An 18023-nucleotide genomic window follows, 5' to 3' on the forward strand; every position below is an offset into this window, starting at 1 on the left:
AGTTTTGGGTATACAGCATAATGATTTATTATTTGTATGTATTGCAAAATGATCACCATAATAAGTCCACTTAGCATCCATCACCATACATAGTTACTGTTTTTTTCTTGTGATAAGAACTTTCAAGATCCATTCCCCTGGCTACTTTCAAATATGCAATATAGTATTATTAAGTACAGTCATCATGCTGTGCTTAACATTCCCATGACTTACTCATCTATAACTGAAAATTTATACTTTGTGACCCCTTTCACTCAGTTAACAACCCCTAACCCTCACTTCAGGCAACCACTAATCAGTTCTCTACATCCCAAACTTGGGATTCGTTTTTCATATTTCATGTATAAGTGAGATCATATGATGTTGTCTGTCTCCTCTGACTTATTTCACGTATCATAATGCCCTCAATGGCTTCCCTGGTGGCTCAGACAGTAAGGAGTCCGCCTGTGATGTGGGAGACTTGGGTTCGATCCCTGGGTCGGGAAGATCCCCTGGAGAAGAAAATGGCAACCCACTATTCTTGTCTGGAGAATCTCAAGGACAGAGGAGCCTGGAGGGCTACAGTCCATACAGTCACAGAGAGTCGGACACAACTGAGCGACTAACACACAATGCCCTCAGTGTCCACCCATGGACCTTGTTCCAAATGAACCTTTTTTTGGCTCAGTAATATTCGTGTGTGTGTGTGTGTCCCCTTTATCATTATGAAATGACCCTCTTTTTCTGGCATTATTCATCACCTGCTTTCTCCTGATTAGACTTTGCCTGATATACCTTTTTATGTATTTTTACTTTTAATGTATCTGTGTCTCATTTTGAAGTCCATTTTTCCTTGAGAATACATGGTTGTGTTTTATCTATATTGAGAATTTCTGCTTTTAGTTGGACTATTTAGAATAAAATTTAATATTAGTATATATATATAGTTGAGTTTAAGTATATCATCTAACTATTTATATTCTATTTGTTTCTACTGTTTTAATACCTTTTTAATAATATATTTTCCCTGCTTTGTCAGAGTTTTTAAATGATTCTGTTTTCCCCTACTCATGGCTCATTATGTTAACCTTCATTTTACTGTGGTTTTTCACTTGTAGTAATGCTGGGAGGGACTGGGGGCAGGCAGAGAAGGTGATGACAGAGGATGAGATGGCTGGATGGCATCACCAACTCAATGCACATAAGTTTGGGTGAACCCCAGGAGTTGGTGATGGACAGGGAGACCTGGTGTGCTGCGGTTCATGGGGTCACAAAGAGTCGGACACGACTGAGTGACTGAACTGAATTAATTTTAGTTTTTAAATGTTTGTATTTAACTTGCCACAGTATATTTTAAAATAATTTTATATCATGTTATTTATAACCTAAGAACTTTACGACAGTATAGTTCAATTTACCCACTCCTATTTCTTTTGCAATTTAAAAAAAAAAAATTAAACTTCACTTCCAGATATGTAATAATGCCAAAATCTCTCTTCTCTCTGTTGCATTAAACAGTCAAGTCTCTCTTAAAGGAAATCGGAAACCTTTTTATTTTGTAATAACCTGAGACTTACAGGAAAGTTATAAAATGAGGATGGAGATTTCCTATGTACCCTCCTACCCGGCTTCCCTTAATGTTCACTAACATCTTACAAACCACAGTACATATGTTAAAAACTAAGAAATCAACACTGACACAATACTGTTAAGTAAACTAGATTTTATTCACATTTCATTAGTGTTTCTGATGTCCTTTTTCTGTTCCAGGAGCCAATCCAGAGTCCCACCACGCACTTAATTATCATCTCTCCTGGGACAGTAGTGTTAGTCTCTTAGTCACATCCTAGTCCTTGCCAATCACCTCCCCCAGTCCTTACCAATCTGTGACAGTTGCTTATCTTTACTAGTCTTTCATGGTCTTGACACTCTTAGAGAGTTGTTTTGTAAAATGTCCCTCGCTCTGGGCTGAGTGTTTGCTCATGATTAGGTTGAGGTTGTACAAAGATACCCCAGTAGTGATGCACCCTTCTCCATTACCCCATCATGGGGCACGTGATGTTAATACTACTGGTGGAGCTAACAGTGATCACTAAGCTGAGGCAGTGTCTGCCAGGAGTTTCCACTGAAAGTTATTTTTCCTTAATATCTGGAAGAAATACTTTGAGACTATGCAAATATCCCATTTCTCCTCAAACTTTCTCCCACTAATTTTAGCATCCATCAATGGATCTTAGCTGTAACAAATTTCAGGATGTTCTAATGGTGGTTTTCAGTTTCCCTTACCCCTTCTAGACTTCCCTGGTGGCTCAGATGGTAAAGCGTCTGTCTAGAATGCAGGAGACCCGGGTTCGAGCCCTGGCTTGGGAAGATCCCCTGGATAAGGAGATGGCAATCCACTCCAGTACTATTGCCTGGAAAATCCCATGGCCAGGAGGGCCTGGTAGGCTGCAGTCTATGGGGTCACAGAGAGTCAGACACAACTGAGAGACTTCATTTCACTTACCCCTTCTGCTTGTGTTAATTGGAATTCTTGAAAGAACCATTCCTTCTCATCCGTGTCTCCCTCTTAGTTCTGGTCCTTGTATATATTTTTTATCCTACAGGTTATTCTGTTGTTATACATTTTATTGCTTAAATTATTTCAACTTTGGCCAAGGAGAACTCTTTGATATTGATTCCTGAGCCCTTTATAGGTATCCTCATTTTTTTTTTTTTTTTTTTTTGAGCACCTTGTCACTTTCTGGCACACAAGAAGCTCCAGACTCCTCTTGTATTTTCTGTGACCCAGGTTTGGATTTAACCACTTATCTAAGAATGCTTCCCTGGTAGCTTAGTTGGTAAAGAATCCGCCTGAAATGTAGGAGACCCTGGTTCAATTCCTGGGTTGGGAAGATCTGCTGGAGAAGGGATAGGCTACCCACTCCAGTATTCTTGGGCTTTCCTGCTGGCTCAGTCAGTAAAGAATCCGCCTGCAATGCAGGAAACCTGGGTTTGATCTTTGAGTTGGGAAGATTCCTAGGAGAAGGGAACAGCTACCGACTCCAGTATTCTGGCCTGAAGAATTCCATGGACTGTACAGTCCATGGGGTTGCAAAATGTTGGACACGACTGAGCAATTTTCCCTTTCACTTTCCAAGGATCCCTGGTTGTGGTGGTGGTTGTCTTGGGGTTTTTTGCTTTTTAATTGAAGAGTGATATTTAGAAGCTAAAATCTGTGCAGTGAAGTCCTCAGTAGTATTGAAATGTCATTGTTTCTAGTGTCTGTCAGCACCAAACTTGGATATATATATACACTAACTTATTCATAGACTCATTTATGTTTATTTTTGTATCTGTCAGAGTGAATATATTTTAAAAACAATTGATTTCTTATTGAGTTCTTATTGATTCTCAAACAATTGAGTTCTTATTGATACTTTTAATTGCAACCCAATACCAGTGTCCCTTCTGACCTTCCCCATTTGCTTCTTTGTAACTGCTTTTATAGAAAGTTAGAAACAGAATTTTCATTATTTACCCTATATCTGTTTATTTGTTCAACTCTAGTATACATTGGAAGTTGCTTCAAAATTGTTAACCCATATCTCTGTGAGAAACAAATTTACCAAATACAAACTGTATTTGAGTACAGTTCTTTTTCTTTTTAGCTCTATAGTACCTAATTCAAATATGGTTTTTGAAAGTTACTAAGGTTAGTTCTTCACTTTTCAATTCTCTCCAGTGTGCTTATGCTGTTCATTAGTAATGCTTAGATTATATATTAAGATTACAATTTATATTCCATCATGTGTTCCCACCACATCCTGGTTGATTGTATTTTATATAAATTTACATGCAGTGAAACTTCCTCGCCGCCACAACTGGTGAAAGTCCGTGTACAGCAACGAAGACTGAGCACATCCCAAACCAAACAAACATATACAGAAAACTTGCTCTTTGTAATGTACAGTCCTAAGGGTGCATACAGTCATGTCTTCACCACCAGACTTGTGATACAGAACAGAAAAGTTCTAGCAACCCGTACATTCTCTCTTAATTTGTATTATATCAGCCCCTTCACTGTCCTCTATCCCTGACAGCTACTTGTCGTGAGTTTGTTTGCCTTTTTCAAAATTCGTAAAAATGGAAGTGTAGGATATATAGATTTTAGGTCTGACTTCTTCCATTTAGCCAAATGCATTTAAGATTTATCTATGTTGCATGAATCAGTAGTTAGTTTCTTTTCATTGTTAGCTTTTATTTATTGTTTTTTATTGTATGGATGAACCATCGGCATGGTGATTATCCATTCACTAATTTAAAAGTGTCTGGGTTGTTTTCAGCTTTCGGTGATTATGAGTAAAGATGGTATATAAATGTATAGGTTTCTGTGTGAAATTAAGTTTTTACCCAAGAGAAATAAAGAGTCCTGGACTGTTTGGTCTTATGGTAGTTCTACATTTAACTTTATATATTAAAAAAAGCTGACAAATTGTTTGCAGCAGTAGCTTTCTTATTTTGTATTTCTACCTTCAAGGTATATAAGTTCCAGTTGTTTTGCACCCTTGCCAGCATCTGGTTTTGCCATAAAAACAGAGCAAACAAAAACCCCATAGGCATTCTTAGTATGTAGTGATTTCACTGTGGTTTTAATTTGCGTTTGCCTGATGACTAATGATATGGAGCATCTTTTTATGTGTTTATTTTCCCTTTGTATATCTTTGATAAAGTGTTTAAATTTTTGGCAATTTTTAATTAGATTGTTTTCTTTCTAAGTTAATTTTTATTGGAGTATAGCTGATTTACAATGTTGTGTTAGTTTCTGCTGTACAGCAAAGTGAATCGGTTTTACATGCACATATATCCACTCTTTTTAGATGATTTTCCCATATAGGTCATTACAGAGTACTGAGTAGAGTTTCCTGTGCTGTACAGTAGGTCCTTATTAGTTATCTATCAGTTCAGTTCAGTCACTCAGTCGTGTCCGACTCTTTGTGACCCCATGAATCACAGCACGCCAGGCCTCCCTGTCCATCACCAACTCCCGGAGTTCACTCAAATTCATGTCCATCAAGTCGGTGATGCCATCCAGCCATCTCATCCTCTGTCGTCCTCTTTTCCTCCTGCCCCCAATCCCTCCCAGCATCAGAGTCTTTTCCAATGAGTCAACTCTTCGCATGAGGTGGCCAAAGTACTGGAGTTTCAGCTTTAGCATCATTCCATCCAAAGGACACCCAAGGCTGATCTCCTTTAGAATGGACTGGTTGGATCTCCTTGCAGTCCAAGGGACTCTCAAGAGTCTTCTCTAACACCACAGTTTAAAAACATCAATTCTTTGGCGCTTAGCCTTCTTCACAGTCCAACTCTCACATCCATACATGACCACTGGAAAAACCATAGCCTTGACTAGACGGACCTTTCTTGGCAAAAATGTCTCTGCTTTTCAATATGCCATCTAGGTTGGTCATAACTTTCCTTCCAAGGAGTAAGCGTCTTTTAATTTCATGGCTGCAGTCACCATCTGCAGTGACTTTGGAGCCCCCCAAAATAAAGTCTGCCACTGTTTCCACTGTTTCCCCATCTACTTCCCATGAAGTGATGGGACCGGATGCCATGATCTTTGTTTTCTGAATGTTGAGCTTTAAGCCAACTTTTTCACTCTCCTCTTTTACTTTCATCAAGAGGCTTTTTAGTTCCTCTTCAGTTTCTGCCATAAGAGTGGTATCATCTGCATATCTGAGGTTATTGGTATTTCTCCTGGTAATCTTGATTCCAGCTTGTGCTTCTTCCAGCCCAGCATTTCTCATGATTTACTCTGCATATAAGTTAAATAAGCAGGGTGACAATATACAGCCTTGACGTACTCCTTTCCCAATTTGGAACCAGTCTGTTGTTCCATGTCCAGTTCTAACTGTTGCTTCCTGACCTGCATACAGGTTTCTCAAGAGGCAGGTCAGGTGGTCTGGTATTCCCATCTCTTTCAGAATTTTCCACAGCTTATTGTGATCCACACAGTCAAAGGCTTTGGCATAGTCAATAAAGCAGAAATAGATGTTTTTCTGGAACTCTCTTGCTTTTTCGATGATCCAGCAGATATTGGCGGTTTGATCTCTGGTTCCTCTGCCTTTCTAAATCCAGCTTGAAATCTGGAAGTTCACGGTTCACATATTGCTGAAGCCTGGCTTGGAGAATTTTGAGCATTACTTTACTAGCATGTGAGATGAGTGCAATTGTGCGGTAGTTTGAGCATTCTTGGCATTGCCTTTCTTTGGGATTGGAATGAAGACTGACTTTTTCCAGTCCTGTGGCCACTGCTGAGTTTTCCAAATTTGCTGGCATGTTGACTGGAGCACTTTCACAGCATCATCTTTCAGGATTTGAAATAGCTCCACTGGAATTCCATCACCTCCACTAGCTTTGTTCATAGTAATGCTTTCTAAGGCCCACTTGACTTCACATTCCAGATGTCTGGCTCTAGGTGAGTGGTCACACCATCGTGATTATCTTGGTCGTGAAGATCTTTTTTGTACAGTTATTCTGTGTATTCTTGCCACCTCTTCTTAATATCTTCTCTTAGGTCCATACCATTTCTGTTCTTTATCGAGCCCATCTTTGCATGAAATGTTCCCTTGGTATCTCTAATTTTCTTGAAGAGATCTCTAGTCTTTCCCATTCTGTTGTTTTCCTCTATTTCTTTGCATTGATTGCTGAAGAAGGCTTTCTTATCTCTTCTTGCTATTCTTTGGAACTCTGCATTCAGATGGATATATCTTTCCTTTTCTCCTTTGCTTTTCACTTCTCTTCTTTTCACAGCTATTTGTAAGGCTTCTCCAGACAGCCGTTTTGCTTTTTTGCATTTCTTTTCCATGGGTATGGTCTTGATCCCTGTCTCTTGTACAATGTCACGAACATCCATCCTTAGTTCATCAGGCACTCTATCTATCAGATCTAGTCCCTTAAATCTATTTCTCACTTCCACTGTATATCATAAGGGATGTGATTTAGGTCATACCTAAATGACCACTAGAATGGTCTAGTGGTTTTCCCTACTTTCTTCAATTTTAGTCTGAATTTGGCAATAAGGAGTTCATGATCTGAGCCACAGTCAGCTCCTGGTCTTGTTTTTGCTGATTGTGTAGAGCTTCTCCATCTTTGGCTGCAAAGAATATAATCAATCTGATTTTGGTGTTGACCATCTGGTGATGTCCATATGTAGAGTCTTCTCTTGTGTTGTTGGAAGAGGGTGTTTGCTATGACCAGTGTGTTCTCTTAACAAAACTCTTATTAGTCTTTGCCCTGCTTCATTCCGTATTCCAAGGCCAAGTTTGCCTGTTACTCCAGGTGTTTCTTGACTTCCTACTTTTGCATTCTAGTCCCCTATAATGAAAAGGACATCTTTTTTGGGTGTTAGTTCTAAAAGGTCTTGTAGGTTGAACGGTCTTCATAGAACCGTTCAACTTCAGCTTCTTCAGTGTTACTGGTTGGGGCATAGACTTGGATTACTGTGATATTGAATGGTTTGCCTTGCAAATGAATAGAGATCATTCTGTCGTTTTTGAGATTGCAACCAAGTACTGCATTTTGGACTCTTTTGTTGACCATGATGGCTACTCCATTTCTTCTAAGGGATTCCTGCCCAGAGTGGTAGATATAATGGTCATCTGAGTTAAATTCACCCAGTCCATTTTAGTTCACTGATTCCTAGAATATCAACATTCACTCTTGCCATCTCCTGTTTGACCACTTCCAATTTGCCTTGATTCATGGACCTAACATTCCAAGTTCCTATGCAATATTGCTCTTTACAGCATCGGACGTTGCTTCTATCACCAGTCACATCCACAACTGGGTATTGTTTTTGCTTTGGCTCCATCCCTTCATTCTTTCTGGGGTTATTTCTCCATTGATCTTCAGTAGCATATTGGGCACCTACTGACCTAGGGAATTCCTCTTTCAGTATCCTATCATTTTGCCTTTTCATACTGTTCATGGGGTTCTCAAGGCAAGAATACTGAAGTGGTTTGCCATTCCCTTCTCCAGTGGACCACATTCTGTCAGACCTCTCCACCGTGACCCGCCCGTCTTGGGTGGCCCCACATGGCATGGCTTAGTTTCATTGAGATAGACAAGGCTGTGGTCCTAGTGTGATTAGATTGACTAGTTTTCTGTGATTATGGTTTCAATGTGTCTGCGCTCTGGTGCCCTCTTGCAACACCTACCGTCTTACTTGGGTTTCTCTTACCTTGGGCGTGGGGTATCTCTTCACGGCTGCTCCAGCAAAGTGCAGCCACTGCTCCTTACCTTGGCCGAGGGGTATCTCCTCATTGCAGCCCCTCCTGACCTTGAACGTGGAGTAGCTCCTCTAGGCCCTTCTGCACCTGGGCAGCCACTGCTCCTTGGACTTGGGGTTGCTTCTCCCGGCTGCCGCTCCTGGCCTCGGACGCAGGGTAGCTCCTCCCAGCTTCTGCCCCTGACCTCGGACGTGGGGTAGCTCCTCCCGGCTTCTGCCCCTGACCTCGGACGTGGGGTAGCTCCTCCCAGCTTCTGCCCCTGACCTTGGACGTGGGGTAGCTCCTCTCGGCCGCGCTTGTGTGCCATTGCAGCTGCCCGCACCGCCGGCTCCTATAGATACTGTTAGTTATCTATAGTAGTGTGTATATGTCAATCCCAATCTCCTGATTTATCCCTCCTCCTCCTTTTCCCCTTGGTAGCCATAAGTTTGTCTTCTATATTTGTGACTCTATTTCTGTTTTGTAAATAAGTTCATGTGTATCATTTTTATATTCTTTTTTTGAAGTGTTGATTTTAGTGCTTTCACCTGAGCATCACAGTGACTTGGCGTGTTTACAGATTGTACTCCATTAGAAGTTATTACAAGACAGTGGCTGTAATTCCCTGTGCTATACAGTGTATCCTTGTTGCTTATCTGTTTATACATAGTAGTTTGTAGCTTTTAATTCTGTACTCCCTCATTTCCCCTTTGGTAGCTATTAGTTTGTTCTCTATGTCTGTGAGTCTGTTTCTGTTTGGCATATACATTCATTTGTATTATTTTTTAGATTCTACATATAAGTGATATCATAGAGTAGTTGTCTTTCTCTGACTCATTTCAGTAAGCAAGCTTCATCCATGTTGCTGCAAATGGCAGAATTTCATTCTTTTCTATGACTGAGTAATACTCCATCATGTGTATACATACCACATCTTTATCCATTTGTCTGTTGATGGGCGTTTGGGTTGCTTCCATATCTTGAATATTGTAATTAGTGCTACAATGAAGCAACTCAATATAGAAAACACAACTCCCAAAAATGGGCATAAGACCCATTTTTGATTGCAAAAACAATTAAAAAATGGGCATAAGACCTGAATAGACTTTTTTCAAAGAATATGCATAGATGGCTAACAGACATATGAAATTATATTGTGTTGCTATTAGAGAAATGCAAATAGTAACAATGAGATATAATCTCACACCTGTCAGAATGACTATCATCAAAGGTCTACAAAGCAAGAATGCTGGAGAAGATGTGGAGGAAAGGGAAATCTTTATACTGTTGGTGGGAATGTAAATCAGTGTAGCCAGTATGGAAAACAATCTGGCGGTTCCTCAGAAGCTAAAAATTGGAACTACCATATGATCGAGCTATTTGCACTCCTGGGTGTATGTATGTATGTGTGTGTGTGTGTGTATATATATATATATATGTTTGGAAGAAAATGAAAACACTAATTTGAAAAGGTCATTTGTTTTCTTATTGTTGAGTGTTGACGGTACTTTACATATTCTGGGAACAAGTCTTTTATTAGATATGTAGGTTCCAAATATTTTCTCCCGTTCCATGGCTTGTCTTTTCATGATGTTAACAGTGTGGTTCCTATAAAAAGCCTTTTTAACCTTGAAAGAAGACAGAAAGAAACCCTGACAGCCTTTTAACCTTGAAAAAATCTAATTGGTCAATTTTTCTGTTATGAATCATGCTTTTGGTATAGCTAGAACATCTTGGGGAAAATTAACATTTGAATAATATTGAGTCTTCCAACTCATAAACATGGCGTATTTCTCCATTTATTTAGGTCTTTGATTTCTTTCATAAGTGATTTATAGTTTTCATCTACAGATCCTGTGTGAATTTTGTTATATTTACACCAAAGTGTTTCATTTTTTGGTGCTATTATAAGTAGTACTGCTGTGTGTGTGTGTGTGTGTGTGTGTGTGTGTGCGCTCAGTTGTTTGACTCTGTGTGACCCCATGGACTGTATCCAGAATGAAGCAGGGCAAAGGCTAATAGAGTTTTGTCAAGAGAACGCACTGGTCATAGCAAACATCCTCTTCCAACAGCACAAGAGAAGACTCTGCACACGGACATCACCAGATGGTCAACACCGAAATCAGATTGATTATATTCTTTGCAGCCAAAGATGGAGAAGCTCTATACAGTGAACAAAAACAAGACCGGGAGCTGACTGTGGCTCAGATCATGAACTCCTTATTGCCAAATTCATACTTAAATTGAAGAAAGTAGGGAAAACCACTAGACCATTCAGGTATGACCTAAATCAAATCCCTAATGATTATACAGTGGAAGTGAGAAATAGATTCAAGGGATTAGATCTGATAGAGTGCCTGAAGAACTATGGACAAGGGTCTATGACATTGTACAGGAGGCAGGGATCAAGACCATCACCAAGAAAAAGAAATACAAGGCCTCCTGTCTGAGGATGCCTTACAAATAGCTGAGAAAAGAAGAGAAGTGAAAGGCAAAGGAGAAAAGGAAAGATATGCCCATTTGAATGCAGAGTTCCAAAGAATAGCAAGGAGAGATAAGAAAGCCTTCCTCAGTGATCAGTGCAAAGAAACAGAGGAAAACAATAGAATGGGAAAGACTAGAGATTTCTTCAAGAAAATTAGAGATACCAAGGGAACATTTCATGCAAAGATGGCACAATAAAGGACAGAAATGGTATGGACTTAACAGAAGCAGAAGAGATTAAGAATAGCTGGCAAGAATACACAGAAGAACTATACACAAAAGATCTTCATGACCCAGATAATCACGATGGTGTGATCACTCACCTAGAGCCAGACATCCTGGAATGTGAAGTGGGCCTCAGGAAGCATCACTATGAACAAAACTAGTACAGGTGACAGAACTCCAGTTGAGCTCTTTCAAATCCTGAAAGATGATGCTGTGAAAGTGCTGCACTCAATATGCCAGCAAATTTGGAAAACTCAGTAGTGGCCATAGGACTGGAAAAGGTCAGTTTTCATTCCAATCCCTAAGAAAGGCAATGCCCAAGAATGTTCAAACTACCATACAGTTGTACTCACCTCACACTAGCAAAGTAATGCTCAAAATGCTCCAAGCCAGGCTTCAACAGTACGTGAACCATGAACTTCCAGATGTTCAAGCTGGGTTTAGAAAGGCAGAGGAACCAGAGATCAAATTTCCAACATCCACTGGATCATCAAAAAAGCAAGAGAGTTCCAGAAAAACATCTATTTCTGCTTAATTGACTGCACCAAAGCCTTTCACTATATGGATCACAACAAACTGTGGAAAATTCTTCAAGAGAAGGGAATACCAGACCACCTTACCTGCCTCCTGAGAAATCTGTATGCAGGTCAAGAACCAACAGTTAGAACTGGACATGGAACAACAGACTGGTTCCAAATTGGGAAAGGAGTACATCAAGGCTGTATATTGTCTCCCTGCTTATTTAACTTACATGCAGAGTACATCATGAGAAACACTGGACTGGATGTGCTGGAATCAAGATTGCTGGGAGAAATATCAGTAACCTCAGATACGCGGATGACACCACCCTTATGGCAGAAAGTGAAGAACTAAAGAGCATCTTGATGAAAGTGAAAGAGGAGAGTGAACAAGTTGGCTTAAAGCTCAATATTCAGAAAACTAAGATCATAGCATCTGATCCCGTCACTTCATGGCAAATGGATGGGGAAAACAATGGAAACAGTGACAGTCTTTATTTTTCTGGGCTCCAAAATCACTGCAGATGGTGACTGCAGCCATGAAATTAAAAGACGCTTACTCCTTGGAAGGAAAGTTGTGACCAATCTAGACAGCATATTAAAAAGCAGAGACATTACTTTGACGACAAAGGTCTGTCTAGTCAAAGCTATGGTTTTTCCAGTAGTCATGTATGTATGTGAAAGTTGGACTATAAAGAAAGCTGAGCATGAAAGAATTGATGCTTTTGAACTGTAGTGCTGGAGAAGACTCTTGAGAGCCCCTTGTACTACAAGATCAAACTAGTCCATCCTAAAGGAAATCAGTCAAAGCTGAAATTCCAATACTTTGGCCACCTGATGAGAAGAACTGACTTGTTGGAAAAGACCCTGCTGTTGGGAAAGATTGAAGGCAGGAGAAGGGGATGACAGAGGATAAGATGATTGGATGACATCACTGACTCAATGGACATGAGTTTGAGTAAGCTCCAGGAGTTGGTGATGGACAGGGAAGCCTGATGTGCTGCAGTTCATGGGGTTGAAGAGTCGGACACGACTGAGCGACTGAACTGAACTGGATAATTAAAGATGTTAAGCATCTTCTCGTGTGCCTCTTGGCCATCTGTATGTATTCTTTAGAAAATGTCTATTTAAGTCTTCAGCCCCCTTTTTTTATAGGTTGTTTGGTTTTTTGATATTGAACTGCATGGGTTGCTTGTATATTTTGGAGATTAATCCCTTGTCAGTTGCATAGTTTGAAAATATTTTCTCCCATTCTGTGGGTTGTCTTTTTGTTTTGTTTATGGTTTCCTTTGCTGTGCAAAAGCTTTTAAGTTTAATTAGGTCCCATTTGTTTGTTTTTATGTCCATTACTGTAGGAGATGGATAGAAAAACATATTGCTGTGATTTATGTCAGAGAGTGTTCTCCCTGTATTTTCCTCTAAGAGTTTTATAGTATTAGGTCTTATATTTAGTTCTTTAATCTATTTTGAGTTTCATTTTGTGTATGATGTTAAACAATGCTTTAATTTTACTTTTTTACATGTCCGGTTTTCCCAGCATCATTTATTGAAGAGCCTGTCTTTTCTCCATTGTGTATTCTTGCCTCCTTTCTTGTGGATTAATCAATCATAGGTGCATGGGTTTATTTCTGGATTTTATATCCTGTACCATTGATCTCTATTTCCTTTTTTGTGGCAATACCACACTGTTCTGATTGCTGTAGCTTTGTGCACGCATGCGTGCTCAGTCATGTTTGACTCTGTGACCCCTACAGACCTCTGCTCTATAGCTCTCCAGTCTCCTCTGTCCATGGAATTTTCCGGACAGGAATATTGGAGTGGGTTGCCATTTCCTACTCCAGAGGATCTTCCCGACCCAGAGATTGAACTCATATCTCTTGTGTCTCCTGCGTTGGCAGGTGGATTCTTTACTACTGCACTACCTGTAGCTTTGTAGTATAGTCTGAACTCAAGGAGCCTGGTTCCTCCAGCTCCATTTTTCTTAAAAATTGCTTTGGCTATTTAGGGTCTTTTAGGTCTCCGTATAGATTAATTTTTTTTTGTTGTTCTAGTGAGAATGCCATTGGCAATTTGATAGGGATTGCACTGAATCTAATATTGCTTTGGATAATATAGTCATTTTGACAGTACTGATTTTTCCAATCCAAGAACATGGTATATCTTTCCATCTGTTTGTGTCATCTTCAGTTTTTTCATTGATGTCTTATAGTTTTTGGATTTCAGGTCTTTGTCTTCTTAGGTTTATTCCCAGGTGTTTTATTCTTTTTGATGAGATCGTAAATGAGATTTCTTCTTTAATTTCTCTTTCTGATCTTTGATTGTTAGTGTACAGAAATGCAAGAGATTTCTGTGTATTTAATTCATATCCTGCAACTTTACCCACTTCATTGATGAGCTCTAGTCGCTTCCCGATAGCACCCTTAGAATCTTTTATGTATAGTATCATGTTGCCTGCAAATAGTGACAGTTTTACTTCTTTTCCAATTTGGGTTTCTTCTATTTCTTTTCTTCTCTCTGATTGCCATGGCTAGGACTTCCAAAACTGTGTTGCATAAAGGTGGAGAGAGTTACCTCCTTGTCTTGTTCCTAATCTTAGAGGGGATGCTTTCAAGTTTTTCACCATTCAGTATGATGTTAGCGATAGGTTTTCACAACTGGCCTTTATTATGTTGAGGTATGTTCCCTCCACGCCCACTTTCTGGTGTTCTCTCTCTGTTTGGCTCCTCTGTATATAATTTCATGCCTTCTTTTGGATTAATTGAATATTTAAAAATTTTTACTTTTGTGTTGGCTTATTATATCTTCATATATATCTAACATTATAATTATATATATATATAAGTGATTACAAATGATACAACATAAACCTAACTTTGCAGTCTATTTAGAGTTAACATTTTACATTTTTAAGTAAAATACAGAAAACTTACAACCTAAAAGGTACTTATTAGCCTCCCCACTCTGTTATAGTTGTCATAGATATTATATAAACATACATTGACTCCTTTTTTCAGGGCTCTGTAGATGATCATTTTTTCTTTCAATAGTCATGTATTTTTGAAAACCTAAACAGAAAACAAAATAGTCTATTACATTCATCTTTCCTGTTTCTGTTTCTTCATTTCTGAGGACTGAAATTGTTTCCTTTAACCTGGAAAGCTTCCTTCAGCATACATCTTGTAGCAATTCTGCTGGTGACAAATTCTTTTTGGTTCCTTCTTTGCATTTCTGAAGGTGATTTTCCCTTGACACACAATTCTGTGTTAACGTTTCTTTCAGCACTTTGATGATGTTATTTCACTATCTTTTGGCCTCCACAGCTTCTGATATGAAGTAAGCAGTCAAATAACTAATCTCCTACATGTAATGTGCTTTCTCTAGCTGCTTTCAAGACTTTTTTCCTTATCTTAGTGTTTAGTAGTTTGATTTTAATGTGTCTGTATGACCTGTGTTTTTTTTTTTTTTTCATTTATTCTGTTTTAGATGTATTTGATTTCTTTGTTCTGTAAGTTTATTTTTTTTGCCAAATTTGCTAAATTGGACAATTTTTCTTAAATATTTTTTTCTCTTCTACCTTGGGGACCCCAATGGCATGAACATTGGACCTTTCAAAATTGACACACAGATCCCTAACAGTCTGTTCATTTTTCCTCTCAGTAATTTTTGTCTTTTCTTTAGTTTGGGTAATTTTTATAGATCTATATTTATTGATCTTATTCTTTTTTTTTTCTTTCATCTCCATCCTACTATTGAACCTATCCAGTAGTTTTTAATTTCAATATCCTTTGTATTTATCCTGTTTTTGTATTATCCTTGTACAAAATCCTGTTGTATTTATCAGTTTCAAATTTTCCATTTGATTCTTTTTCATAACTTCTATTTCTTTGCTGAACACATCTATTTTTTCATTCATTTCAAGAGAGTTTGTCTTTACTTCATAGAGAATGATTATCTAGCTGCTTGAAAGACTTGAATATTCTAACATCTTATTCACCTTGAGGATGGCACCTGTTGAGTGTCTTTGCCTTTGAGAATTGGTCAAATTTTTCTGGTTCTTGGTAGGTTGAGTAATTTTGTATTATACCCAGGGAGTTCTGTATATTAGCTTGTGAGGCTCGGGTCCTGTTAAAATATGCTGCAGAATGTTAATTGTTTTGTTTTAGCATGCCACAAGTCTGGTTGGCTTCAGAGGACAAGTTCTGCCTCACCTTCTGTGGGGAGCCTTTCTCACCTTTCCCTAATCCCCTCTCCATAGGATTCCCCCCACACTCTCCAGCTCTCAGAGACGCCCTGGTCTGGTCCTCTGTCTAGAAAGCTGGGGTTCCCTTGTTGCTTTAGCTACTGACACTGTTGCAGCTTTGCATGATTGAACCTATAGAAAATACTGATATGGTCATAGAATAGAGAAGAAAATAGCGCACTTTGCTCAACAAGATTCCCCTTGGTCAAAAGGACGGGCTTCTTGCAGGGGGTTAGGTGCCTGCATTATGTCCTTTGCGTGGTCCTGCACTTCTCAGACTGAAGCTGGCCTTGTGGTGGGGCCATGAGAGGAAAAGGATATTAAAAACAATGCAGACTCCTCCACACTCTTTGGCTTAATTTAGGAGCCATGTTGGCCAAAAGGGTCATTTCTTAGAGTTTTTGTTGCCTGCAATCACTTTGCAGTCTCCCAGTTTGAATCACTTCAGTTAAAGCCAAGAGATAGGACTTCCCTGGTGGTCCAGTGGCTAAGACCCCATGCTAGGAAGACGGGGCTGTGGGTTTGTTCCCTCCTCAGGGAACTAGATCCCACGTGCCACAACTAAGAGTTTGCATGCTGCAGCTAAAGATTCCATGTGCAGCAATGAAAAAAGAAGATCCCGCATGCCACAACTAAGGCTTGAAGAAGCCAAATACATAAATAAGACAAGAGAGAAAGGGAGAAAAGATAAAAACACATAACTCATTACTATCATACTGATTATACTTCAGGTTTTAACTTTCCTTCCCATACCATCTGCTCTTATTTGCTTTTCAAGATCCTCAGGTAGCTGCTTTCTGAATTATATCCAGCATCTTTAGTTGTCATCATTTGGATAGACTGTGGTAGACGCATTCCATCATAGTTGGAACGGGAGTTAAGCCAGTTTTCACTTAGGGGCTTTAACCTCTGGCTTCTGCATTTGACAGCTCATTTTTGGAAACTTACACCTGCATGGTTCATGCAGGCTCAGAGAACTCAGGTTGACAGACAGAAAGATTTTGTTTCTGTGCAACAAGGAGTACATTCTTGCCTCCTAGGTTCATGCAGGGTTGATTCTCTGTCTCTGTTGCTTTGATCTGTGTCAGGGCATTAGCGATTAACTGGCATTGGTCTCATTATATTTGGGGTAGATAGAGCCAGAAAGACTAAGTACAAGGCTAGTCTCTGTTATACATTCAGTTCAGGTGCTCAGTCGTGTCCAACTCTGCAACCCCATGGACTGCAGCATGCTGGGCTTCCCTGTCCATCACCAACTCCCAGAGCTTACTCAAACTCATGTCCATAGAGTCTGTGATACCATCCAACCATCTCATCCTCTGTCATCCCCTTCTGCTCCCACCTTCAATCTTTCCCATCATCAAAGTCTTTTCTAGTGAGTCAGGTCTTCGCATCAGGTGGCCAAAATATTGGCGTTTCAGCTTTATCATCAGTCCTTCCAATGAATATTCAAGGCTGATTTCCTTTAGGATAGGCTGGTTTGATCTCCTTGTAGTCCAAGGGACCCTCAAGAGTCTTCTCCAACACCACAGTTCAAAAGCATCTATTCTTCGATACTCACCTTTCTTTATAGTCCAACTCTCACATCCATACATGACTACTAGAAAAAACGTAACTTTGACTAGATGGACCTTTGTTGGCAAAGTAATGTCTCTGCTTTTTAACATCCTACTAGGTTGATTATAGCTTTTCTTCCAAGGAGCAAGCATCTTTTAATTTCATGGCTGGAGTCACCATCTGCAGTGCTTTTGGAGTCCCCAAAAATAAAATTTGTCACTGTTTCCATTGTTTCCCCATCTATTTCCCATGAAGTGATTGGATTGGATGTCATGATCTTAATCTTCTGAATGTTGAGTTTTAAGCCAACTTTTTTACTCTCCTCTTTCACTTTCATCAAGAGGCTCTTTAGTTCTTCTTCCCTTTCTGCTATAAGGGTGGTGTCATCTGCATATCTGAGATTATTAATATTTCTCCCAGCAGTCTTGATTCCAGCTTGTGCTTCATCCAGCCCAGCATTTCTCATGATGTACTCTGCATATAAGTTAAATAAGCATGGTGACAATATAGAGCCTTGATGTACTCTTTTCCTAATTCGTACCAGTTTGTTGTTCCATATATGGTTCTAACTGTTGCTTCTTGACCTGCATGCAGATTTCTCAGGAGGTAGGTAAGATGGTCTGGTATTCCCATCTCTTTCAGAATTTTCCACAGTTTATTGTGATCCACACAGTCAAAGGCTTTGGCATAGTCAGTAAAGCAAAAGTAGATGTTTTTCTGGAACTCTCTTGCTCTTTTGATGATCCAGTGGATGTTGGAAATTTGATC

General features: G+C 39.4%; 1 protein-coding gene and 1 non-coding gene across 9 annotated transcripts in view; both read left to right on the forward strand.

Annotated features, from left to right (window-relative positions):
- Positions 1-18023, forward strand: part of LOC109562038 (uncharacterized) — a 232263-nt gene that overhangs the window by 155931 nt on the left and 58309 nt on the right. The window lies entirely within an intron of this gene.
- On the forward strand, positions 2278-2349 carry TRNAS-AGA (transfer RNA serine (anticodon AGA)). Its single transcript has one exon. It is a non-coding gene; the product is annotated as a tRNA-Ser (tRNA).

This window comes from Bos indicus, chromosome 7 (genome assembly GCF_029378745.1).
Source record: "Bos indicus isolate NIAB-ARS_2022 breed Sahiwal x Tharparkar chromosome 7, NIAB-ARS_B.indTharparkar_mat_pri_1.0, whole genome shotgun sequence".
Classification (NCBI taxonomy): Eukaryota; Metazoa; Chordata; class Mammalia; order Artiodactyla; family Bovidae; genus Bos; species Bos indicus.